Source organism: Colius striatus, chromosome 10, assembly GCF_028858725.1.
Source record: "Colius striatus isolate bColStr4 chromosome 10, bColStr4.1.hap1, whole genome shotgun sequence".
NCBI lineage: Eukaryota > Metazoa > Chordata > Aves > Coliiformes > Coliidae > Colius > Colius striatus.
The window spans coordinates 8693862-8721227 of record NC_084768.1 but is presented as its reverse complement, the minus strand read 5'-3'; the positions used below and the strand labels follow the sequence as shown (position 1 = coordinate 8721227).

The 27366-nt window shown below is 39.3% G+C and overlaps 1 pseudogene; it reads right to left on the bottom strand.

Annotated features, from left to right (window-relative positions):
* Positions 1-1878: 1878 nt before the first annotated feature.
* Positions 1879-26998, bottom strand: LOC133626274 (retinal-specific phospholipid-transporting ATPase ABCA4-like; annotated as a pseudogene).
* Between the last annotated feature and the right edge of the window lie 368 nt (positions 26999-27366).

The following is a 27366-nucleotide window of genomic DNA, read 5'->3' as shown; positions in this document are numbered from 1 at the left end:
GCAGCTCATAAACTTCCCACCAAATAAGTGAATTAATTTAAAGGATTTTGGTGCATGTTGAATCTGCACTGCTGAGGGAAATCATATGCACTTGGAACCTACATTTCCTTAACACTCAAGAATTCTCAGCTCAGAAGCACCTTCAAAAAACAAGGCTTCATTGCACAGCTGGAAGTCCAAAGCCCCAACATTTCACTTTTGACCTGATTGACTTAGATTTTCCTGTACTAGTCTATTTTGATTGATACATCAGAGGTACTGAGGAGTCTGTGCTGAAAAGCAGCTCCAGATTTAGCAGTGGCATGCTGCAAGACATAAGTACATTGGAACGAGGACATACCAGCTAACTACTAGAGAGCTCAGCTCAGCCAGCACAACCAGCTGGCCTGAAGACAGTTGCATGATCTGCCTTCTTTGACTTGAAGAAGAGAGCATGCTGCCTGGAGGCGAGTGCTTTGCAACAAATAACATTACCAAAGAATAGGAATGGTTCCTGGAATAAAGAAATAGGCAATATCTCAAATACCTGATTTGGGTCTAACCACTAATTTGTGAAAAGAAGCAGAAGAAAGAAATATTTGTAGTATTTGTGGATGTAACATCCTACTTTGTCGGGGGTTTCTGTTTGTTTGGTTTTAGTCTTTATTAGTAAATCACATACTAGTAAATAAGGTTCTGAAGATCTGATCTATGATATTTGGCCATTTTTCATATAACAAGTCCTTATGATGCTAAAGGACCTTTTACCTAACACTTTATGTCAACATCCTCTGAGTAAGTTTTGAAACACTTTGTAAACACATTAAGCTAATCTTCAGAATGCTAGCTCCCTTCTCATTTTCAAAGCCAGGGAGAAAAATCAGCTACGTTTTTGAATTCCTGTGTTGTCTTTTTCACAAGATGTTCAATGGGACTTACTTGGGCTTTGTGCAAAACTACTAAAAAAAGACTATTGCAATCTATCTGAATGACATTTTAAATAAGCTGTTTTAGAATATGAAGAGACTGTGTCGATACTGTTTTGGTTTATGATTAATTTATTTATATTTAATGGATGTATGGATAGAGTTTTGCAACTATTTGTAAGGGTGAAACATGCAATAAAATCTAGAATATACTTTGAAATCAGTTGAAATAATAATGGCAAAAGAAGAAGACTACAGCTGGTTGCTGAAGTTTCGTAATATTTTGTTCGGTAAAAAGCAAGAATGTCCATATATATATCTATAAATATATATATGTATATAAATTCTACATCATCCGAAGAAAAAGCCTAACAAAGGGAAAATACATGATCCAGATTTTATTTCTGCATAGCATATCTTCAAGAAGATTTCTTAGATATAGTTAGATCTGGTAGGCAACTGAAGCAATACATCATTATGAATTTGTTTTCAGTATTGTTATTTTCCACTAGGTTAACTGTGAACCAGAGAAAATAGGTATATGTCAAATGTTTTCCCACTGGGATCAGTGTGGAGTACAAACAGGTTGAAATCTTCCTTCTGAGCACAGGGAAAGTACATACCCTGTTCATACTTCACATCCACTTAAGGTCCAGTCACAGGAAAAAGGAAAAGCTCGATCTTGCTTAATAAAAAATATACCTTTCCAGGCCTCCATGAACAAACAAACCTTTTGGCAGATTTGGACATACTCTTTCCTTTTAATCTCCATTTTGACATTCTGCTTCTATATGAGAGTCTTGAAGATGAATATGAGATAATTTTCAATGAGATTTTTTTTACAAGCCAATTTCTTGCCTGGCTCTGAGATCTGAATTAGTTCTTCCTGTTCTTACTGACAACTGTCTGTTTTCACTGGCAGCCTGTTGAGACAGTGAAGCAGTCTCTCAGCACCAGCCTCATCTATGATCTGTCAAGCATTGATGTTCTGACCTTGGTAATCCTGAACACACAGGGTGTCAGGAATCTACTTCTAAGCTGGGAAATGCCCTCTGCTTTTGGACTTGTCTGATGATTAATAGCAGTTGGCTAAGAGTTAAACAAGAAAAACCTAGCAGCCTGAAAAGACCAGACAGACAACTGTCTTTACCTGTCAACAAGGAGGACTCTTCTTGTATCTTATAATTAACTTTATGTTAGAGGAAGATTTTGTCCTATAGCAAGGGTCTGCCTTTCCTATGACACCTCCAGCATATAGTGTTCCTAGTAGAATAGTCAAAGTTATCTGTTGCTAGGGCTATTGCTCTTGTAAGCAGAGTGCTCAGAAAGGTGCTAAAAAAACCCCAGTAAGGTATATGTGGATACAGTGAGGTATGTGTGGCTTGCACAATGTGAGCGAGTTTGGTTGGGATGGAAAAGAGAAGACAGAATATTTTAGTAGGAAGCTGTAAGGCAGCCAATAATGTCTATCTAGTGCTCCTGTCAAAGACTGCTTTGCATAGGTGGACCCTCAGCTACTTTAGGAAAGCAGGCAGATGGGGCTAATATCCTCTAGTAAGTGGATGTTGCCAACAGTCCCAGTGAACTTTCCAGGTTTTGTGTCTCTAATTGCTCCTGTATAAAAGTGCATGACAGAGACATATAAACATTTAACTAGATATCGCAATGTCTCTCATACAACACAGTCCAAATCTGTAATTTAGAATAAAATGTTATTTGCAGTGCAGGAAGCCTCACTGTGAATATCTGAACTTGCTCTGACACCTGCTCCTGAAGGAATGAGTTGTGTGAATTCTGTCACGTGGGAAACACTGTCTTACCGGCCTTCAAATGACACCCATTTACACAGAGGATTAGTTACACTTTTAATATCTGATCCATCTTACTTGATGAGAAAGAAGTGGGAGATAATTCTCTACTCTAAACTATTTTGTCCTTCAGTTGATTAGATACATTCCCATTGCATTATCTACTTCTAGTGAGACAGGCTTTCTCATGGATGTTTTGTTTGGTACTCACCTGGTCTAAAGTTGTTTGAGAGACGGAATATTCTTCAATCTGCAAGTTTTCCTGGAGATGATTAACCGGAAAATCTTGTCCAGAGAGGAGGAGCAAATCTGATATTGCAGCATGTTGTAGTGTTTCTCTCTCTGTAAGCTCCCTGGGAAGTTGATGTGTATGAATTGCTCAGCCGCAGTAGGATCTGGAGGCAGTCCAGACTTTGGAGCTTTGATTTTCAGAGTGACAATGTAGCCATCTCCAAACCTGGGAAGCACATGTGGATTTGGAATTAGGTGGAGAGTTGGTTTCATTATTCAGGAAGGAAATTAATTTTCTGCTGTTATGAAAACATTAACAGGATATGAAAGATAATACATAAGATCTAGCTTTTTGCAGGAAGCCCTGTATTTGCCCTGCAGAAGTGATGTGTAGCATAAGAGTTGAAATGAGATCTGCTTAAATTGTCTAGGATACCACAGAGTAACGCCCAGAAATGGGTCTGTTTAAGCAACAGCCCTTCAAATTGGATTTTGCTGTATTAAGAACAGTATGTCACATGCACTAAGTGTTCCCATTAAAATACATCATAAAAATATTGTACATACTTGTATTTTAGCTGCTGAATTGTACCCAGGCATTTGAAGGTACCTTTTGCCATGATGGCCAAACAAGTACAGAGGGCTTCACATTCTTCCATACTGTTAAAATAGAGAACAGACATTTGAGGCAAAATCCAGCAGCTGAACTTTAGCTCTTCTGAGATTCTGAATCCTGAGTTTTTCTACCTGAGTGAAGTTAGAACCATGGCTCGCCCATCTCTGAGCACACTGACAACAGAGCCCCACAGGAACCGCCGTGACTGAGGGTCCATTCCAGTAGTCGGTTCATCCTGTAAGGGACAGGTGTAGACAACTGGAGTCAGAGAAGTAGGTAAGAAAATCTGTTTAGAATCAAGCCATTGAGTGTTTATGCCTTAGCATATGGCTGCTTTCCCACTGAAATCGGTGCCTTGAGAAAGCACATGCACCTTGAGAAGTGTATGACTGAATGGGTGCTGATGTACTTCTTGTCAGAGAAGTAAGGAAACAAGTACAAAAAACTGCAGGTAAGAATACGATGCTGTCTGTGTAGGGCATGGCTACAGGGGAGGGAAGGCAGTGACCACTATGACACAGGCAGTCCCCAGTCTAAGGTCTTAGATATCCAAAATATAAGCATTTATAAAAACACCTGGGACCCAAAATGGAAATAAACAGAAAGAGGCTCATGCAGGAGCAGTTATATCAAATTGTGTCAAGTTTGGCTCCCATGTTTTGATGGACTTTAGAGATGTGGGTCAATGTACTGCAGAGACAAATAGTAATACCTATAATACTAGCTTAAATTAGTATCTATAATACTAGACCCTTCAAATCTTCCTTTTCTGTAGCAACAACTCCTGTAAGAGGAGAGTGAATTCACCTCAAGTAACCTTCTTACTCACATAAACATATGGGACACATTTCTCAATTCAAGAAGCTAGTGAAGTCATCCTAATTTACACCAGTTAAGGGTCTGGTCCTGCATTAATCAGTTAATCCAGTTAAGTAAGAAAAAAAAATTTTAATTATTCAAGAAAATAAATTTTTATCCAACATTTTGTCTTAAGTTATGAGAAAACATTTTCTCTGTCTGTTTACTATGTACAGGGTACGTGTAAAGACATTAAATGTCACAAAGAACCATGCTATTAAGGTATTACTAAAATGTTTCTTTTTAGCCTACAAATTAAGGTGGTACAGTATAATCTAAGTAAAGAAGTTTTGTAGTAACTGCATTTAGAATTTCCCTTGAGACACGCAGCTATCTGGTATCTTACATCACTTGATAAGAACTACGTTTCAGCATTTGTACAGTTGAGTTGAAATTTGTATGATTTATTCCAAAGATATTAAAGACTGCAAAAGGGCACCTGTCTTACTCTATTCTGGATAAAGCAGGAAAGTGTATGCCATAAGACCATGAGTAGCTATACTCTGGCAAAAGGCAGACTGAAACCGAACATGGATTTAAATTCAGATATGTCTGGATTAGAGTTTTTATCTCAAACCATTCTTTGCTGAAGATCTTTCTTTCATGATCACTTGGGGTCCACAGGAGACATGGTTATGTGTCCCAGCCTACTCATCTGAAATTAAAGAACTGAAAATTATGTTGAAGTAGATGTAAATTGAAGGCAGAAGGGAGCTTGCAGCGACCGTCATAATCATCCTCGTACCTCTTGGGCATGTAGTTTTATGAGGCGTGATACTGAACTATCACAGAGCTATGTGACCGTGACACTGACCAGTAAGAGGAGTGGCGGGCAGCCAGTCAGTGCGATGGCAGTGGAAAGCTTGTGCTTGTTGCCACCACTGCAGGTACCAGCCAGGTGGTCTGCATACATAGGAAGCCCCAGCTTCTGAATACTCCATTCAGCAACATATAAGAGAAAGACTGTCTTTTTCACACGGAAGCTAATGCATAACACAGGACTGCTGCCCATATGTCCCTCCTTTGGCAGAGGCATGGCAATACCTGTGGTTTTAGCACATTCATTTTATAACTGGTGCAGAGTAGTACAAAAAATTTATGATGATGAGGGGAATTCTAGCTGAGGGAAAGCCATAAACCAGCCTCAGCTCTAGGCTTTCTCTGTGTGTAAGAATTTAGATTATTTTTCTACTGGGATCTTCTTCATGCTTGCTTTCTTATACATAAACAACTAAGGACAAGAACAAAACAGTAACTAGTGCAGTTCTGAGTCATAGCAACCGCATCTTTAGCTTCTCACAGTTGGCACCACAGTTTCGCAAGTATCATTAATGCCTAAGAACACACATTTGATCATTCAGTCTTGTACTTCACTCTCCAAACAACAGAAACCACTCCCAAGGCTTCAGCATACAGAATGGCAAGCCCACTTTGGAAACTCTGGCCCTGGGTGTATTTTGAACCCAGTTAATCATCACAAATATTAATTGTAACCATGTGTAACTCAAAAGCAGCAATGCTTTACCCTCTTGATTTCCTCTGCTGGAACCCCTCGCAGGCATGCATATAAATAGAGATGTTCTCGTCCTGTAAGCAGGTCATCAATGGCATCAAACTGAGGGCAGTACCCCATGTTTTGATGTATGTTAGAAATGTGGGTCAATATACTGGAGAAAGAAATAAAAGAGTCTCAGTTCTATAACACTAGCTTTAAGACAGAATGGGCAGTTGGCATAAAATCTTTCTTTTCTGGAGCAGTAACTGTTGTTAGAAGAGGATGAGTTCTTCCTGGTACAAAATCCTACTAAAATATCTGTCTGTACAGAATAGCAAGGAATATATTCTCATGAGTTAGTCCTGGTTTAGAACGTAAGCCTTTTTCCCCTCACCCATTTTCCTATGTAATTATGAGCTAACTTAAGGAGAACTTATTTGAACAGCCACTCAAATACTTTGTTCTTTTTTTTTTTCAAATGGTGTTTATTCCTAGAAGAAAAACATCCATGATTTTCATCTCAGAATGTGGTCACTGGGAACAGACAAGCAAGACACAAGGATAACACTTTGTTGGTAGCAGTGGCAGAAGTACAGAATCACGGAATGGTTGAGGCTTGAACGGGTCTCTGAAGGTCATCTTGTCCAACCTCCCTGCTCAAGCACTTAGAGCAGGTTGCCTAGGACTGTGTCCTGGCAACAAAATAACTATTCTTGAAATCATATCCATGGACAAAAAAAAATCAATCACAATTACACCTAACAAACCAAGACACACAACCTGGAACTAAACTAATATTGAGTGAATCATGCTGCATTAACTTATGTCGTTATGCTAGAACCGAGTAAACAGTGCCTTTGAAAAGTCCCAAAACTCAGGTCTAGTACCCTGTTATGCTGGTTGTCTTATTTTTGCAAGCTTTTTGGCATTAGATCTGACTGCCTTGTCCCACTGTTGTCATTACTGCAGCTTACCCACAGATTTTATAACAGAACTTTAGAAGCATAAATGCCAGTGTATGTTATCTGTGGTCTCTCTCAGTGCCATAAAACTGGAAAAGAGACTGATGGGTCATTGAGACTATGATCTGTGCAGTTTTACCCTGGTAAATGGACTGTTGTGGTTTTTATTAAGGTACTTACCTACTGCCAGCCACTGCAGCATCTCCAGATGTCACACCAGTGTCTCCAGTCAGCATTCTGAATGTTGTTGTTTTGCCAGCACCATTCACTCCCAAAAGACCAAAGCACTAAATTACAAAAGTTATCACAATCTTTAGTATTTCCAACTTGCAAATCAACAGGGGCACAAAATCTGAACTGGTCAATGAAATGTAATCTAGAGCTACTGAGCAACCTACCTCTCCAGGACGGATGCCAACGCAGTCTGTCCACTGCTGGCTTGTGCCTACCTGCGTAAACCTAAATCAACATGACAACCAAATCAACCAACTAACCAAAACCAACAAACCTATTTCAAGACAGGTACAGCAAAGAAATTTTTTGGCAATTTTAGTTCAATGCTATTGGGATAAGGCAACTTTAGAACTCCAAGTCACACATTTATTTACATTGAATAAACGTCATGACTCAAAAAAACCCCAAATTGTCTGCATAAAGTCTTTAGTACCTGATCCTTTGCTGGGCCAAAGCACCTCTAAAATATAAAACCAAACTGGAACAATACAGCAAGCTAGTCTGAAGAATGACACTCCCGTTCTCCATTCATGAGATCCCACTAATATGTCTAGTCTTTGTATTTCTGTTGCTTAAGCTTGCATGCATTCTGATAGCATAACTCTGATGCCTTCAATAGCTGGAAAGAAGATAAATTAAGAGTAGCTGTAGCCCTCATTGTGAAAGCAACCTGAGGCTGAAACTCACCAAGGGAAAAACCCAAAATCAGCATTGTGGAAGAAAAGACTAGTAGTAGAAGTGGACACTCAGTTGATACCAGTCATGTTAAATGATGTGAGCAGGGAGTGTTGCGCTGTCCTGGGACTTTCCTGTGTTTTGATTTGTAATAAAAGGAAATGGCCTTAACTTCTACAGTGTTGCTTATTGTCTAAGATGCAAGATTGATTTTGTAAACAATATTATCTGTATACATTGTTGAACTAGATTATGAAAGAATAAATTTACACTAGACTCATTTGTTTCATTCTTCTCAAAATATTACCTTGGTCAGTTCTTGTAATTCTAAGATATTTGTTTTGTTCCCCCCACTCACAATTCTTTTTCTTTCTTCTGCAACATCCTCATCTTCACCAATAATAGGTGACATGGCAGTCTCAGCAAACCTGGAAAAAAGTACAGAAACAAGGAGTTGTCCTGTGTGCAGTTAGAATAACAATGTGAAACAATGGCAGATTGGTTGCCAAAAATGTGACTGATGGAAGCAGTGGGATTGGAACTTCAGAATGGGACACTGGCTGTTGAGAGAATCCCTGACCTTTGTACTAAAGGTTCTAAATACCCTTAGTATTTACAAATTAGTTGAATAAATACAAAAATGGAGGAAATAACTTAATCACTTGTCACTGATACAACAGAACCCACCCCTCAGCCACAGCTTTTGCTCTTTGACTGCCCTTCTGTAGCCAGTAGGTAGTTCTTCTACAGATCTTTTGCGTAGACCTCCCTTTGAGACAATATTTTTAGACTTATGCCAATCAATACTCTCCTTGGCCATCTTAAGCATGATGAATGACCCACTCACACCTGGAAGGTAACTAACTGCTTTTGTTGAGATAGAAGCACATTTGTACAGAAGAGAGAGGAAGCTTGAACGGTGTCCAGGCTGCCACTGTCGCATGCCATGGACTAGAATTCTTGTCTTGGAATGTCAGGCTAGTACCTCATGCCAGTACTTATGTCCACTTTATGACAGTACAAACTTTCCAAGTAATTTTAGAATCTCACTATAAAAAGATCTTATTATATAAAAAAGTTAAAGTCTTAAGTCAAGAAAACTAATTTATTTAATAATATTTTCTTAAATCCTGTTGAGATAATGCACATTTGTAAAAGCTTTCTTGAACCACAATATCAACAAATTAATATAAAATCAGGTAAATCAAAGGCAGAAAAACCCAACTGAAATTCAGAAAATAAAGAAAGGAAAAAGAGGGACACGGAAAATAACAAAAACATTCACACTGTTAATAAAGGAACTTTAAGAAATTGTCTTCTTTAAGAGAACATGGCAACATGAGTGAAAAGTCATGAAGTGTCAGAGAAATTGGATGTTCTGTATTCTTACAACAGAGAAAACAGAGTATTTATGAATGTACATTCAATGCATCTACAACCTAAAATGCAGCACAGCAAAATGTTAGCATAAACTGCACTAAACAAGGTACTTGTGAAAAATTATGAATGGGAAGAGAAATTACTCTTTGTAATGAAGCATTTATCTTTGGAGCAGAGGTAACATGTAATTCTGGTGTCAGCTATTATAAACAGAAGCTGTGAGCAACTCTGAGTAGTGTTTTTCTGTCATAACTGGAATATTTCAATAATCAGGACTGCCAAGGTACCAAAAACTAGCAGTATCTGGGCATAGCTTCACAGTGGACATAGGTATTCAGAGGAATTTCCAGTAGCAGTTTAGCTGGTCAAACACTGAATCCAGTGAAGTGCAGTTTTCCCTTTGGAGACAAGGTGTCTGCAATGGAGACATATTCTCAAAGGTAACAATATTGGCCTGCTACCCTACAGACTGAACAGCACTAAAATGAACCCTGCACTATCAGGAAGCATGGCTAAGAATGCAAAAAATAGTGTAAAGGTGGCCCTTGAAACCATGAATTTAACCAAGATCTGTTTGTCCTTTCTGGCAAACAATGCTTCATCAGCACATGGTGTTTGAAAATGCACTATCAGTAATGATAGCTACTTGGATAACTGTGAGATGTAGAAAGGGCATCAATCTCAGTAGCCAGAGTATCAGCAACTGTAGAGATGGTAGCAGTAATATGTATAACCCAACAGTACTTTATAAACTGATCTCTTAGCCCTTCTAAGAACTAATTTTGGCACTCACGCTTTGTTTTGCCTATTCTTGTACTTTCTGTCACCTTCCTGGTGCAATTAAATCATTTTTTGACAATTCTTAAAAGAAGCAGAACATCTCCTCTGACAGAATAACTAACAGGAGCAAATGTCTTTCCTTTCTTCTTGGTGATTCCATGATTTTCTAACATCTACATCTTCCTGTACAACCCAAACTGCAGAAGCGAGTACAAAGTGCTACGTCCCCTCCTCCCCAACTGTGAAAGCATGCAAGGGTTTGCCCATAGGGATGAAAAACACTCAGTATTATTCCTTGTGTGTGTAAGCCCAAGGTACCAATTATTGTACACTTTTTGCACTGCTCTAAAACCAGATGTCAACAGGAACGTTACTTACTGGGTTATTTTCAAATAACTCTGGTATGAAGGTAATGGCACTGCTGCTGATCCCCACAAAGAGATTAATGCAAGACAATGCAACACAAGCAGTACTAGGGATGCTGAAGAAAGAGGCAGCAGGGTACATAATGGGAATTACTGCCCACCTGCATTTAAAAGAGAGAATAACTATGGTAACAACTTCTCAATATTCTCATGTCAGTTGGCCTAATGAAAACACTAAATTGAGGGGTTTTTTCCTCATCCCAAGTGTAATGAAATTATGTAACCAATTAGAGATGCCACTATACTTTTCTTTCCCTGGTTACTATGCAAAGATGTTTTAAATGTCCATCCACACAGCCATGAATGATTATATTTTAAAAAGAGAGACATAGACAACTTATTAAAGATAACACTATTGTCCTCTAAAAAGATGTTACAAAAAATAGAAACGAATATTCTGAGAGCGTCTTTCAACACTGGGCTGTTTTACAGAGATTTAGGGATGACAATGCTTTGCATTTGCTCAGGCTTTTCATTCAAAGAACATAAAAACATCAGAAAATTCAAGGCAGTCTTTCCAGAAAGGAACTCTGCTTTCATTTGTGGTATACGTATGAGGATGTGAAAACCTTTGCTTCTCTCTTTAGAAATAGATCTGGTCAATCATTTTGTCTAGAATACACCAGCTGCAGGGCTATCAGGAATGTGATTTTATAAATGAAAATATACAATCTCTAACTAAATGAAACTTTGTTCAGCCATACAAAATGATAGTTTGCCAACACAAATGCTCATTTGAAGTTAATAAGTGTTGAAGACTCAGTGCTATTTGCTCTTGGTTTAATGCTGGAAGTATTTTGGTATTGGCTGTCAATGAAAGAAACTAACAATCACTAAATTCCTCCACAATGTATGTATCAGATATATTTTCCTGTAAGGATCACATTTAATGCTTAAAAACGTAAGGCAGTGACAAAAGAAAATCTCCTGTATACCATGTGGTGACACAGAGTGTGTAAATATCCTGGAGCACAGGCAGAACCCAGTTCTAACTTGTATTGCACCCACTCAGTTTTATTCTTTAAAGCTGGATTTCACTAAGTACCAGTCTCAATACCATGAAATAATTTCCTTGTGAAATACAGGGCCAGACATGCAGCACTAACCTGGAACACTCACCCATACAGAAGCAGCAAGGCAACAAGCACAGGGAGATTAGTTGGAGAGGTATACACTTTCTTGTTGAATCCAGCAAATATAGGCACAACCACTCCAGCACTCAGTGCATAATTCACCTGCCACATCACAGTGAAAATAAGTGTGTAACACCTAAGAAGGTCTGCAAACATATCCAGATCCTAGACACTATTCCAAAAGGATTTTTTTTTATGGAGGAACACTGGAATTTATGAGATAGACTAGTTGTACTCATGGTGTTGGATCAATGCATCCCTAACAGAACATTTTTCTGAGACAGCTTTTATCAGACTGTTCTTCAAAAATACAACATATCCTGCTGTTTTTAAATGATGGTTTGGGAGCCAAATGGCCCTGCTGGTAGGCTGCCCATAAAAAGAGGCTGCAGGTATGCAAGGGAAGGGCAGTTTCTGTTGGTGCAAAGGATGTGTAGGAGGGGAAAAGCTAGTTATTTGAGCCACATTCCTGGGAAAAACCTAAAGTGAGTATTCGTGACCACTGCTCAATTTGTCTGTTCAGTATTAGTACCACTAGTATGCAATGCACAGAGCTCTGGATGCAGCATGGAAGGTGGTGTTTCACAGAACTGCTAACACCAATCAATACCTTTGCACCATGCTGTCAAGGGCCACGACCAAGCAGAATTCCTGTCAAGGAAGCTGCTGCAGGGCAGGAGGATAAGCAGGAGACAGGAACTCAGAGACCTGCTTCTTTTCTCTCATTTACTAAATTTAACTATCTTTACTAACTACTACTCGTACTAACTTTGCCCTCTCCTGAAAGAGCACCTTCCAAAGCCCAAAATATTGTGGTCTTCTCAATCATTTCATGCTTCTCCTTCTTATCTTTGCAATTCCATGTTCGTGCTTTGTTTATGGCATAAGCTCTTGGATGCTCTCTTTGTTGAGAAGGCATGGCGAGAAAGAAGGTCCTTGCTGTGCCACAACCAGATAAAGAATTTGGTCTTTTGTGAGAAAGTGACCTGAGGAGTAATGGGAAGGTAGCTGAGCCCCGTCTGACCAAACTTGGGCCTGTGTTCTAAATCCTTTTGGAACAACACAGTGAACATGATTCAGTGACCTAAAATGTATGTCAGTTGAGACACACTAGGGTATTTTTGTCTGGGCTCCAGCTACTGTTCCAGCAGCTTGTGGATCTCCCCTCCCTCCCAAGTTTGCTTGAATATCTTGGAACGTGTTCTGGTTCCTCTAGAGGGCAGGAGTATGCAGTATGCATCAGCCAACTGGGCTTTCCCCTGCTATGGCAAGTTGCACTTTATTACATGTTCAGCTGGAAGGACTGGAAACCCCTACAACAACTTCAGCCTCATTAGTTGAATAATGAGTTGTTCACCTGACTTAATTTCTACATCTGTAATCAGGAGGTGAGATCCTTAGCATGCTCTGAGCAGCACTTAAAGGAATGAATGCAGAATCACCTTCACTCCATCCACTGGTTAGTCCCCAGATCATGCAAACCAGGAATAATGGCAGGCTATGAAACAGGACGAGCAGTTACTCACTATGTCCCACATGAAGTTAGTTAACCAGTAGATTGCAGGGCTCACACCACTGACAAACTGTAGATGCTTGGCTTTTGTTACACATTCTTGAATCAGGTATAAAACAAAACTGGCTGGTACAAAGGACATGGCAAAAATCACGCAGATGGCAACAACAGCATCCATTGAAGTAGTTAGCCTAAAACAGGGCACAAGAATGTACTGTGAGCAAGGGAATGGATGCAACACAATGTTGTACTAGTCTGTGGGGAATCTGGAAGGAATGTTAAGATCTGGAAGCAGCAAGGTTACTTTGTAAGTAGAAGACTTTTCCAGTTTCAAAACATGCTAGTGCATTTTCCCAACTTGTGTGGAGCTAACAAATACAGATGATGATGGCACCATTCCCTGATTTTTTACTTGTCTTCTCTGGAACAGTTCAACTCCTATGCACATCTCAGTTTGACAGCCTTTCCTGTATGCTGTGTCCCAAACTAGACATGAAGGCACAATAGTCAAAGTGCTCTGGAAGCTGGGAAAAGAGGGATTCAGAGAGACAAGTTGCAGACCGTGACAAGAAGTGGAGATCTTGCCTCTGTGCTAAGGTAGAGGTATTCAGTTTCACTGAGTTCTGAACTCAATAGGAGACATGAGTGGGAAATCATGTCTTCTTAGGATGGTATTTTTCAAGACATTATGGCATTTAGATTCTGGAATATACAAACTCTACTACACGCCATTTAAAACTTGCCTGTGTACTGTCCTTGGCACCAAGACAGAGCCTGTAGGCTACTGACTCCCTGTAGTCAATGAAGGACTATTTCTGATTCCTTTTTTGGTTATGATCTCTGTGTTATTTCACAAGTATATCTATTGGCCTTGGAGCGTGAACAAAGACATCAGAGCCTTTGTGTTTGGGAATCAACAGAAACATGTAATCATGTACAAACAACGGTCGTATTTCCTACACCAGATAGCAACAAACTCTTATAACAAAAATAACAGCTTGCTTATCTAATTCTTGATTAGAATAAAACTTCAGGGAAAGGTCTCCACATTGTGTTAATTGAACTATTTCTCCTCAGAGTGTGAGTACACTGGAAATGGTAAGCTGCCAGGAGAGGGAAGGGTACAAGCCAGCTACAGAGCTGACAGACTTACACAGTGATTTCAGACAGTTGTTCCTTAGTGAGGTTCAGAGGATGGTTTATAGCAGAGATCCCATATTCCTCAGGGGCTTGGCCAGTCTGTAGGTTAGCTCTAAGGACTGCATTATTAGCTACATTAAGGAAACTAACCATAGCATGCCAGCCTTTATTGTTAAACCACACCTAAAAGTCAGAGAGCACGTATTCATTTAAGAAGCCTTCACTAATAACTCCAAGCTGCAGGAGAAAACTTGAGTGCCTTTTATCTACTTTGGTGGGTGTTGTCAGCAGGGAAGAACCCAGCACCAGGAATTCACAGCTCTGAGGCACAGTCCAGCAGGGGAAGCTCACATACTATGCTTTCTAAATGGTTGGACACTCACAGTCAGGGATTTCAGAGAAGCATAGTTTTAAATTTGGCAGAATGTGTCCTATTCAGAAGTATTTAGGACAGCAAGAAATACTAAGAAGATGGTCTTCTTACAACTGAGCGTGCCACTGGCAATATTCTCACAATTTGAAGCCTATGTCAATAAAGGCTGTGAGCCAACTACATCCAGCAAATACCTTGATGTTATCTTCCGTTTCCATGTACTTAAGGAAATTAGAAATTTCTTTAGCAGTGACATTTGTCCCTAAAGTTAAAAAGAAAAGGCTAAAGATTAGCTCTCCAGGTGAAATCTGGTGCTGCAGGTTTTCAGCTTTGTAACAATTCTTTAGTAAGGGTAAAAAAAAACCCAAACAATTTGCTTACTCTTGTCACATTCATCATTCGGCTCAGATCACCCAAAACACTGACAACTTGATCTCCAGAAACAGGAAGGACGGGGAGCCTTCCTCCTATAGAAATTCCTCCATATCTAATAAAGAGAACAGTATCATCAGTCTTTTGTAGCACAGACCCAAAACTTCGTACAATGATGGAAATACTAAAAATCAACTTAACATAAGCTCAATTTTCATACATCGTGTAATCAGTGTATAACAATCTCCACTCTTTTTCTCTAACAAGTTGCAAGAGCTCTTTATAGGGCTTACAAATAATAGAAATTCTATCAGTTTCTGAGGGGTTCATGCTGGGGTTCATGCCAGGATTCTTAGACCTTGTCACCACCAAGGAACACAGTCACATTAAATCACTACTGGGGACAAGCTTGAAGTAGGAGCAGTGATGTAAGAAAACAGAGCCTTTGAAGGAACTGATCACTCAACACAAATTCAAACTGTCAGCCTGGAGTGCAACAAGCACAACTGTAGTTTATCAATTGGCCTTATTTTTTTTGTGTGTGTGAAATATCACTATAACCTCCTGCTATGAGAAATTTTAGCCCATAAAACCATATGAAATCCCCTGGTGCAAAAACAGCAACATAAACAAGTTCACTGCATCACTTAAGGTGGCAACATGGAGGATAGAAAACTGCACTGATAGAAGTAAATTTTTTAAGTATCAAGATAATTTACCAGGATAGCTTCATTTGCAGCTGTGCATTTAAATTATGTTAGGCTTTCTCAATCAGTTTTCTTCCCAGCACATTAATCAGTTATGATAAATTAAGAAAATTATTATTATTATTACTTTTGAAGGAAATCTGCAATTTGACAAACAGTCTACAGTTGTTCATGTAAGCTAAGGCATTTAATAGTCTTAGTACTTGAAACAGGTATAAGTCATGTGGCTCATAAAAAGGAATTAATCAGAGATGATCTTTCCAATTGTCCTTACTTAAGAAAACCCAAGCCAATGTTTTGCACAAGAGAGGATGAAATAAGTATCAGCACACTCAGGCTAGCTGAGATAATCACCGAATAATTCAGATGTGAAGGGACTTCCAAAGATCTCTTAATCCTAAAATTCTAAAAGAACCAGGGTCAATTCAGATCACAGTGACTATCTCAAAAAATGGAGATTTAACAACCTTTCTGAGCAACCTGTTCCAGTGTTCTAACTACCTTCACAAAGAAGCTTTTTATTCTTGAGTCACAATTCCTGTTTTCCAGCCTACAGCCATTTCCTCTTGTGCTTCCACCAGGTACATCTGAGCACTCTAACTTTACCTTAGCATTCTTTCTTAGGGCTGAGCAGATTCGTCTCTCATAGCAGTACTCTACATGCATTCTCACAAGTGCTGGCTAAGAGGGGAATAATCACTTCCTTTGAACTGATGCCTATACACTTGCTAGTAAAGGTCAGGATGCATCTGGTTTTCCAGACCAGGCAGGCACACTTGATGGCTCATGCTCTGCACGTCAATCAGACCTTTTCTACAATGGTGCCTGCCAGACAAATGGTGTCCTGTCTACTGTCTTGGAGTTATTCCATCCCAGACACAGTATTACGTATTTACTTTTGCTGAACTCCACGAGAGCCCTATAAAGCCTGCTGAGGTCCCTCTGTAGAGCTGCCCTGCATGCCACCATTTCCTTAGTCAAATTCTGATCTGGTGGGCAGCATTTGCAAAGCCAAAGCAGGCAACAGACTCCATACTATCTAGACAAGCCTCTACCATTCTGAATATCCTCACAGCAAGTCAAGAGGAAAAAGTGTTAATTCCCTCGGAATGTAGCAGAAGACAAAGCCTCTTATAAAAAGCAACTTGTTATAACCTCCTCTTTTCTGACAAAAACATGTGAGCAGTGTACATATCAGCATGTCACAGAAAGGATTAACTCCAATCTGGTTTATAGGTATCATCTATAAGAGAGACTGCTTTGTCATCAACCTGTCTGAGGTAATGAGAAAACTGAAGAAATGATTTCTTCATCTGTCAATTTTAATTGGCTTCACTCATGCCTTGTAAACCTAAGACAGATTTCAAACAACACCTTCACCAAGCCTCTGTTCCAGACATCAATCATCATTTTGTATCAGTTACTATTAAAATTCCATCACCCATATGTTTTTCTTAACTATTGCAGTATCAAAATCCGCAAAAGCAGGATTTTTGCACTCATTCAAGTTGGTCCAAGGGAAGCATAAAATTTGATCTTGCTTATAAACCTAAACTCAACAGACTTAAACTCATGCCAAAGTAGACAGAAAAGAATCAGGTTTAGAATGATGGGGAAGCCTCAGCATAAAGATGATCAACACTGTATTTGACTCATTTCACAAATGTTGTGAAAATGTCCCTTGAATGTCTCAAAAAGTGATGGTTAGAGAGTGTGGGTTTGGTGTTGCTTGTTAACCCATGCTTTAAAGGCTCTCGGATGGAGCAATGACTCACCTCTAACAACTCTGTTAATAGCAGGCCACTCCAAGTTCAAAGGCACCTGCTGACATTCCCAATGCACAACTGTCTCATTTTGTAAACAAACATTTTGTAAACCAAGCACAAGATACAGCTTTAGAGACTGGACTTAAAAACTCGATCATGCTCAACAAGTGACCTGGAAAGAAATATTTGTTAGAGACTCAGAGGTCTCTCTCTCTGAATCAAAAAAGCAGAGAGAAAAATGCGTGCAATGCTTTGTTATTCACAAATGCATGGTGAGAAGGGCAGCTAAAATTTGAGCCCAAAGATACCGTACAATCAGTGCAAGGCTTACTGCTAGGATCTTCAAGTTAATAGTCACCCAGTCTTGCCAGACAAAGCAGACAATGGGGGGCAGGTACAAGGTGAAGTAGATGACTCCACTGCAGGCAGCTGCTAGATTTGCTCTGGAGAAGAAGGTGTTGAACAAGCAGCACTGCATTATGGTGGCTGTGGTGAACATCAGCAGGAATAGAAAGAAGTGGACTGCTATAACGTAGTACTTGTCCACACTGTAAGCAGAAGGAAAACAGAAACATTTAGAAGTATTGCCACTTACTGAACTAGTAGAAAAGGTTAGAAATGCCATTGACATGTAACATGTCATGAATGATAAGCCAGTCTTGCTTACCTAATAGGACTTCTAACTCTCTCGGGCAGTAATGTTTCAACACTTGCGGACAACACAATAACAAACTCTTCATCTAACTTTATCCTTGCTGCTGAATTATTACTTCAGGTTAGTACAATAAGCTGTGGAGCTCATACTCATAGGTGATGACTGAATTAAAATCACAACTGACTGACAAAAGATATTCTTCTCTGTCTTAATCAGTAAATGATTCCAAGCAAGATGTGCCTGCTTGGAAATTCATATACTTTAAACAAAACTATTTGGACTGTCATAATAAATTTTCAATGATCTCATCTCCTCAGGAAAGATAATGTAGGGAAACCTGATGAAGTGCACCTTGAAAAAACCCACAATGAACCAAAACCACCACAGGAAAATCATAACGCTTCTGCACCTAAATGATATTCAAACTCCAGAAGGAAGTTCCTCCAGATTTGAAGAATCCAAGTGCAGTTTCTCAGAGATCCTTGTGTCCTAACTAACCCTTTGGGTGAACTTTCATTGATCTTGCTTTCTTAGAGCTTTTGTAGATTAAATGCTCCCTCTCAAGAAAAGCATGGGCTGCTGCTAGTAATCTGTTTACTCTGGAAAACAATGTTGAGACTCATTCCTTTGGTTCAGCTTTGTTTTGAGCCTCACATAAGTCTCAAATGGGTCTATAAGGCTCAAATAGGTCTACAAGGTTATAAATAGATCAACATCATTGCAACATCCCACTGGGCCTGAGACTGATTTCTTTATCAACGGTGACACAATCTCTCATCAGAGTGGTGCCTCACACTGGCATAGTGAAATCCACAAGAGGAAGGGAATTATAGGTACAAGTAGATTCCTCTCTGGTATTAATTACCTCCTGATTTTTAATTAATTCAGTGTAGCAAATAAAGTAAGCTTTCTCTGTCCACTTGAACTGTAATGAAATCACAAGGAACTACAACAGCTCATCAGGGCAGGCTGATAAGATAGAATGGATTGAACTTTAACTGTGCGGTTAAACTAATATCAGTTCTCCACACCCAAAAAGATGCAACAGCATTCTTCCTTGTGAAAATGTTACAGATTTTTGGAATTAAATATAGTAGCTAGGAGGAGCTTGGTTTTCAGGTTACAGAGATAAGAGGTAGTCCTTAAAGGCAACATCCAAACTGTCACGAAAAGTTACAAAAAATTGCAGCAATTCTAAGTCACAGAGCAAAAGTTGAGGTTTTTTTTCTTTGTTTTTTTCAGACTGTCCTGAAAGTTCTGTCCTTGCAGTCTCTTTCTCCATTGAAATAGTCCATAGTTTCTAAGTAGGCAAGAACTGAATATTTTAAGTGAATCACATATAGTGAATTACAAGACTAAAATTCTTCATATTATGATCCTTCCTATTTGAAGTAACAATTACTGTTTATTGGGAGATTTGCTTCTGCCTATTACTTTGTCTGTAACACAGAGTAATCTGCTTGATATATTGTTCTATGAGGGATCTTACTAGTGAATTTATCCTCCTGTCTCTGTCAAGTGCTGATGTTGTCATGAGGTCTGCTTAGAAGAATGTGCCTGCTTATGTGCTGTGACAAGAACAGACCACTATCCATTCACATCTCCCTCTGAATGGCTTCTTTCTCAACAGCAAAGTGGTATCAGCAGTGCAAACAGAACAATGACTTGAGAGTGGCAATCCTTACCATAATCAGTGCCATGAGGAGGAATGTGCTCACAGCCATCATGATGAAGCTGTCTAGGAACCAAGTGCACCAAAACATCCCATTAGTTACACCCCTGTTCTTCATAGCCTCTTTCAGATGCATTTCCTTCTCCAGCACTATGCTCTTCACATTCATGGAAAGGGAATAGATCCAAGCGAGCACCATGAAGGTGGGAAAGGAGCGGTTCAAGGTGATCATGAAACTATCAAACCAAGAAGGGAGGAATGAATTAAATTCTGTTAAACCTAAGAACTGTTGAGATGAAAAGTGGTTCCAAGAGCTCAGAGAAGGTTTAAAGCAGTTCAAAGAGGTTCTAAGAGTTACTGATGGCTATAAAACATGTGAAGGCTCAAGAAAATACATCCCTCTCCACATTGAATTGACATATTGCTTTTACTATGACAAACAAATAAGATTTTAACACATACACTAATGTGAACAATTTGGGAGCATCACTGTCTCTCATCAGTATTGAGACAAACTGCTTTTACTCACACATCGTCCACAAAACATGGATATGGCATTTGCTGCAGATAAATTCCCAAGGGCACTTCAGTGTTGGTCTGTGTCTTTATAATCCCATGCTCAATCATGCCTTGGAGATAGGCAAAGCCTCCCCAGATATAACGTAAATCTTCCACAGGATCAGCTCTTGGACCAGAATCCCAGTACCTCAAAAGAAAATTCACATGGAAATCATTTGGGAAAATAATAGGGGAGGGGTAGGAGGGAAATTAAGAAGAGTAATAAATAATAATCAAACCTTAGCTACTGATATTGGAGGAGCACTGCCTGAAGTTTTATCTTCTAGATTTCGGTCTGTCAGATGACAAAGCTTGAGAAAGTATATAACTTGGAAGGTTCTTTTTTTTACTTTAGTTTTCTCTACACTGCTACAGAATAGCAATTTTGGCCACAAATTAAACATGTAGCAGTGTAACTGTTCTAGAATAGTAATAATTGTATTTGGAATACAATATCTTTGGAGATTCAACTGGAACTGGGGCTGTTTAGTCTAGAAAAGAGAAATCTGAGGGGGGATCTTATTAATATTTACAAGTATAGAAATGGTAGGTGTCAGGAGGTTGGGGCAGCCCCTTTTTCTATGATATCTAGTAACAGGACAAGGGGAAATGAGATGAAGCTGGAACACAAAAAGTTCCACTTAAATATAAGAAAAAACTGTTTCACTATGAGGTGAGGGAGCCCTGGCACAGGCTGCCCAGGGCGGTTGTGGAGTCTCCTTCCTTGGAGGTCCTCAAGACCCGCCTGGACATGTTCCTGTGCAACCTGATCTAGGTGAATCTGCTTCTGCAGGGGAGTTGGACTACATGATCTCTAAAGGTCCCTTCCAACCCCACCATTCCATGATTCCATAAACAGCTGGATTGCAACTACCATACACTCTTATTTTCCTCTATGTAGACAATCCTTAGAAATTATTTCTGCTATCCTCTTATGCAAGACTATTTGATGAGAACTTGGGGAAGAACAGCAGAGTTCTGCTTTTCAGGTGGAAGAAAGCTGGGCCACAATCTGTGTAGGACTTCTTTGTCTGCCTCTCTCCATGATGGAACCAACTAAAGGAGGTTACTGGATAGATTCTGAGCAGACTCATTCCCTTTGCGACGGATCCATGTATCTAACCACTGCCTGGCCTAACTGCCTCTAGAATGATACCACTTGTGTGAGTACATGGTAACTAGAGATGGATCCTGCACTGCATTTCATACTAGCTATCAGCAAGTAGAGATGGATTTCATGCATGTATTTGGTGCAGGTTCTAATGTCTCCCACGTTCATGGTATGGCAGGCAAGAATTGAGAGGGAATCATCACTTATCTGTCTTTGATTTTGCTTGTTTTCGCCACAGCATCTATGTCCATCCAGATTTTGTATTTCACATGTGGTGGAAGACTGCTGGTTGTAGGCTCTGTGTCTAGAAAACCCACACTAGCCCAGAATTTGTTTTCCTCCAGTAGCTGAAGGGCTCAATAAGTCAGTTGAGTTTCATCAACATAACCTTCAAATTTATCCAAAGTCAAGCACTACAAAGAATTACAAAGAGAAAAATTGCATGGGAATAAACTAGTAAGAGGTATATATTAAAGTAAATATCAGTGGTTGGAAACAGAAAAGGGAGGTAGGTCCATCTGAAGTAGTTGCTAGAGTCAGCTTTAAAAGTTTACGCTGAAACTATTAAAAGTTGACTCTCTCCTCCTTCCACTAAAGCAGGAACTGCTGTTGCAATTTGACAGGGCAAACAGTGCAACTTTAGGTGTACCTGTACAAAATGCACAGCCAGTACTAGGTTCAGTCCAAACCTATGGTGCCACGTTTACTCATTAGATAGATAGATATAATTTTTAAAAAAATATATATTTAAGCCCCTGTAATCATCCAGCCATAGAAACATGAACATTGCCACTTGGACTATACTTTGAAAGCTCCCTCAAAAAGCATTACTACATTAGTCAGAAGGGCTAAAGCTGCAGCACAGATGAGGTCCCACTATCAGGAACTATCTCCACAAACTGCATCCAGGAGGTAAAATTAACTCAGCTAAAAAATAAATCTTGCCACAAGAGCTTTTTAGCTGTCCAGTTGAATCAAAAGACTATGCTTTTTCAAGTTTGGGAACAATTTATTCCAATCTAGGAAGTGCCTGAGTGAACACCAGGAAGCTAAAGGATCACTGATCCATAAGAAAAGCACATTAGCCATGGACTTCTGCTGAAAGCATTTTGTCAAATGAAGGGCTGGGAAAGTCAGAGCACATATTTGAATCTTAAAGTCTCTTGGGTGTTTAGCATTTATTCCTATTTAATGCCAGTCAACTAGTCAATTGATCTTACTGATAATATCGTGTCACTACTGAAATTCAACATGTGATTAATCTGATGGCCTAAGTCAACATGTTTCAGCTATCTCAATAATAAAATGTAGTTTACTCTTCACAGCAAACTGTCCTATTTCCCAGTCTGTCATTTATTGTCACTCCATATAAAGACACTAAGTCATCAAAATCCAATGTCTTTCCATTTAACTCTGACTTGACAGTCATTGTAAGACAAAAAGATTGTGAACGTTACAAATTGTCATCAGTTAGCTGTAAAATTACAGACTTAAGGTTTTATATTTAGCTTCTAGCCTTCAGAACTGGCTAGATGTTAACTGAAAGTAGAATTATGTAACTCCTTGATGGACTAAGAAGACATTTATTGAATTGCCTTGCTTCATAAAAGTCCAGGAGACTAATTTGTTTGACCCAGTCTTCTTCATCACATCTTGCAGGTCAATAACCAAAAAACATTTCACATCAAAGTGCTTATACAGGTCGCTTGTTAATGGTCAGGCATCCTAAAGACTCCTTTATTTAATGTTACCTTGTGATAAATTTTCTGTTTCTTTTAAAACTTGAAATATGGCAGTTCAATGAGATCTATATGAAAACACATTTTTAAATGGCAGCAAAACAAAATGATGCTTAAATCGGTAACTTTATTATTTTGTGGCTTTACTCTTCCTACTGTTTTGTGAATGTTCATTCTTCTAGTTTGCTTTACAAAAATAAACTGTATGTAATTTAATATCAGAAAGCAAACTAAAGCAGAAAAACTTCAAAAAAATCGAATTAGATTGATGGCTCAAGTTGTATTTATTTTTTGGGATATGTTTATGCCACATTGTTAACTGAGTTCTGGAACTCGGTTTAGTTCTTGCCAAAGTGTCAATGTTTCCACAGTAAAGTCCTGTTGTGGAAATGTGTCTTTGCAGTGTCTGGAGAACTGTTTGCAGTTTCTTTGTTACAAGGAATTATTTTAAAGGTACTTATTGCAGCTGCAGAAGAACTGGTATAGTTCTGCAGGAGAATCTGTGGGAATGGCACTGGCAAAGTACTGACAGACAACTGACCTTACCTAGATTTTCACAGCAGGATAGATGGTGTCTAGAGTAGGCTGAGGAGCAGTATAGTTCCAAACGGAAAACACAAATGTTTATAGATTTGCCTGAGTAGAAAGAAATCAAAGCTTGTATAAAAACATAGGCTAAGACACCAGTGTTAAAATAATTCACACAATCTGAAACTGAAAAGAGGTTTTATGCTGTCATCTACTAGCCAAAAGCTAGATTTTCTTTTTTTCTTAACATTAATTGCCTTGAAACCAAAGACTGAATGCTCTACGTAGGCTTTCTTTCAGTGAATCACAACACAGCTAGTACTTTTGTAAACCTCACTATACCAAAATTCATTCACCAACTGCTTGAGGAAATGTATGGCAAATCTCCTCCTAGTGATTATTTAATAATTTTAAATGGTCCAATGAAAATGGGAAAACCCAGACTAAAATACTAAGAACAGGTTTGGAAGATAAAAACAGAAAATAAAAAGCACCAAGAGGTCTAGATGACTCTCACAAACAGTTTGGCTGTTCTGTGGCCTAAGGGGACCAAAGGGAAGAACAGGAAATTCTTGGGGTGGTGAGAATGAGCAGCCACAGTCTCTACAGGCAAAGTGCTCACCTGTACTTTCTAACCATGCAGCCATATCTATCCTAGTGGAAGGGACATAGAAATCTACTACCAGCTATAATATGTTTGTTAGTAAAGGAAAAAAAATGCTGTTGGTCTCAATGTAGAGAGTAACTAAATAGCAAACAGAAGGAGATGCAATAAAATGATAAAATAATGAATGACATAAAAGACAAAATTGGTTCCTCTTTGCATTCTCTCCTATTACAAGAGCAAGAAGATAAGTGAGGAAATCAAAGCAAACAAAACTGGTAAATTGAAATACTTTCTGTGTCATATTGAAGTACACTGTAGAACACTACTTGCACAAAATATACATACTTTTATCAAGAACAGACCTTTAAACTCCTGTGCTCCAGGCCATCAATCAAATTGAGAGACTTAAAAAAAAAATTGTCTTGGAGAAAAGTTATTCCAGAATGTGGCAACATAGTTTCCTATAGTTTCTTCTTCAGAATCGTCTAATTCTTTCTGATACCAGCAGCACGTTTTAGAACACAAGATAAAGGATTATCTTAACTATGATGATGATATGTATGCCTTCATATTGAAAGCAAATTGTCTGTCAGTTCTCAATCCCTGGGCTTCTCTGCTTCTAGATATGAAGTATGAAAGTAAAATCATTTCCCATATCTCTAATTTCCTGAACCAAGAGCTTAAAAATGTTATTTCAGAAAAGCAACAGTGGTATTGTATTATAAGTTTCAGCTATCCACAGCTTCTGTAGTGGTTTGGTGGAAAAACTTACTGGTCATATTGTCATAAAGATAAGTGGATTTCTTTCTTGTTGAATCAGTTCCTAGGAAAGCTTTGTAGTTATCTTCATACCAATTGAAGGAGAGCACTCTGGATCCACCTCCTTCTGAGTAGCCACAGAAAAGGTCAGACAGGGAGCTCACCAAGTCGCCTAAAGATTCTGGCATTCTGTCTTGTACAAATGGTTGCAGAACCATCAAAAGTTCCTGAACACTTGGCTTCGTGGCTAGCTGCAGTAAGACAAGACTTTGTTAATCAGAACTCTCAAAAGAGGCAAGTACCTGGTGAGGTCTCAGTTGTGCCCAGGCTGGTAAAGTACAGATGCAGTCAGAACATCCTTTTATCTCCTCTGTCCTGGTTACAGGGGAAGTTTGTGCTATCCAGAAAAGTGATGCATCTGATATTAGACCACTTACCTTTTTGCACTGCTTTGGACACATTGGACAGCACTCTCCCCCAGGCACTCAAGCCAGTACCTGGCGAGTTTCTGTCCAATAGAGTAGGAAGCTGTGAAAATATCAGAAACAGAGATGAGTCTTATATAGTTTCTACATGACAACAGCTATTACAGTGAGAGAAGAATATTTAAAATGGCATCTCTGTAGCTCAAATACTTTGAGTTATTCGGAACAGTTATTCAGAGTCTGGTAAACCTGTCTTGTAGAGTCACAAATCCAACATCCATTTGCAGACTCACATAGCAGCTTACGTAGATGTTCTGACTAACGTGAAGTGACTAGTGTCTTGCTGATGGTAAGTTAATGATCACACACCCATAACCTTACATTTGCAGGGGTAAATAAACAAACAGTATTTGAAACACTGGTGATGTCTTACAAAGAAAAAATTTGGAGGGCATGGAAATAGAAAAAAAAGGCAGCATAATGCAGGATGATTGTGTTAATACTTACCAGCTGAAATAACTTAAAGAAATCAACATTTGCATACAAGGCATCTTCTGCTCTCTGTAGACTCTCCTGGGACAAGGCACACATGGCCTTGTGCACAGAAGGCAGACTTCTTCAGCTGCTGAAGATAATAAAGCGGTGAAGGAGCATCTGATTGCAAGCAATGTCCTTCAGAGTCAAGTTAGGGACACCGCAGGCAAACTGCAACAAAAAATAACATTACATATAATGCTATGGAGCCTTCATACTGCTCAGAAACAATTAAAGATTTATCAAATGTAGATACCTTGATATCAGCCCCTGCTAATGTCTTCACAAATGGCAGACAGATGTGGTCAGCTGAAGCATCAGCCCTTGAACCACCTTCACTTGATGTTATGCTGTATTACCTTGCCCTTAGTCATGTTTTTCCTCTTCTCATTGGTGACTTTTCCATTTGCTGCAAAAGTTCTTGTGAGTCTTCTCCTTCTCTCTGTCATCTAAGCATACCTGATGCCATGCCACTCATTGTTGTGGTTAAGGAGGGATAGTTATATCTTGCCTGAAATTTCCTCAGGACCAATTGATTGCGGCACATCACTCTACCTCTTTTTATTAAGGCTAGTTACAGTTTTGCTGTCTGTTGCTTTAATAGAAAAAGGCCAGTTCCACTGATGCTCAAGCTTTATTTCCTTCAGTATTTTATTTTAATTATGACTGCTCCACTCCAATGCTTCTCCACAGCCGTTATTCTTGGCCACTTGGGCACACTCCTGGCTCATGTTCGTCTGTCTGTCGATTAACAACCCCAGGTCCTTTAACTGCAAGACAGCTTTCCAGCCACTCTGCCCCAGCTTATGGTGTTGCATGGGGTGTTGTGGCCCAAGTGCAGAACCCAGCACTTGGCCTTGTTGAACCTCGGGTGACTGCCTGTCACAGTCCCTCTGAAGAGCCTTCCTCTCATCAAGCTGGTCTACACATCTGCCCAGCTTGGTGTCATCTGCAAATTTATGTAGGATGCACTCAATTCCCTCATCCAGATCATTGACAAAGATGTTAAACAAAACCTGATACACTTGATCTGGCATGGTCCTCATTATCCAGTGAGAACTACAATGAAACTGAGCTGCACAGGGAAGCAGCCTGGGAACTATGTTTTGACTTGTGAAACGAGGAAACTGTGACATTAACATCATTGAGAAGCATCATAGTTTTATGTGGACCTGTTTCTAGTAAGGGGGAAGGGGCTGTAAAGACAGTTTGGCTCCTATAAGTTGTTCAACACTCTCCCCAGCTCTGAATCAGACCCATTTCTGGGGCTGAGCCAATTAGGCACCTCCACAATCACTTTTTAAGAAGAAGCTGGAAGAGGAGGGTTCTTCCTGTTCGTTCTTGTTCTGTTCTTTTCCAGTTGGTGGTGGCTGGCAAGGAGTTGGATGAGAGAGAGAAGCAACCA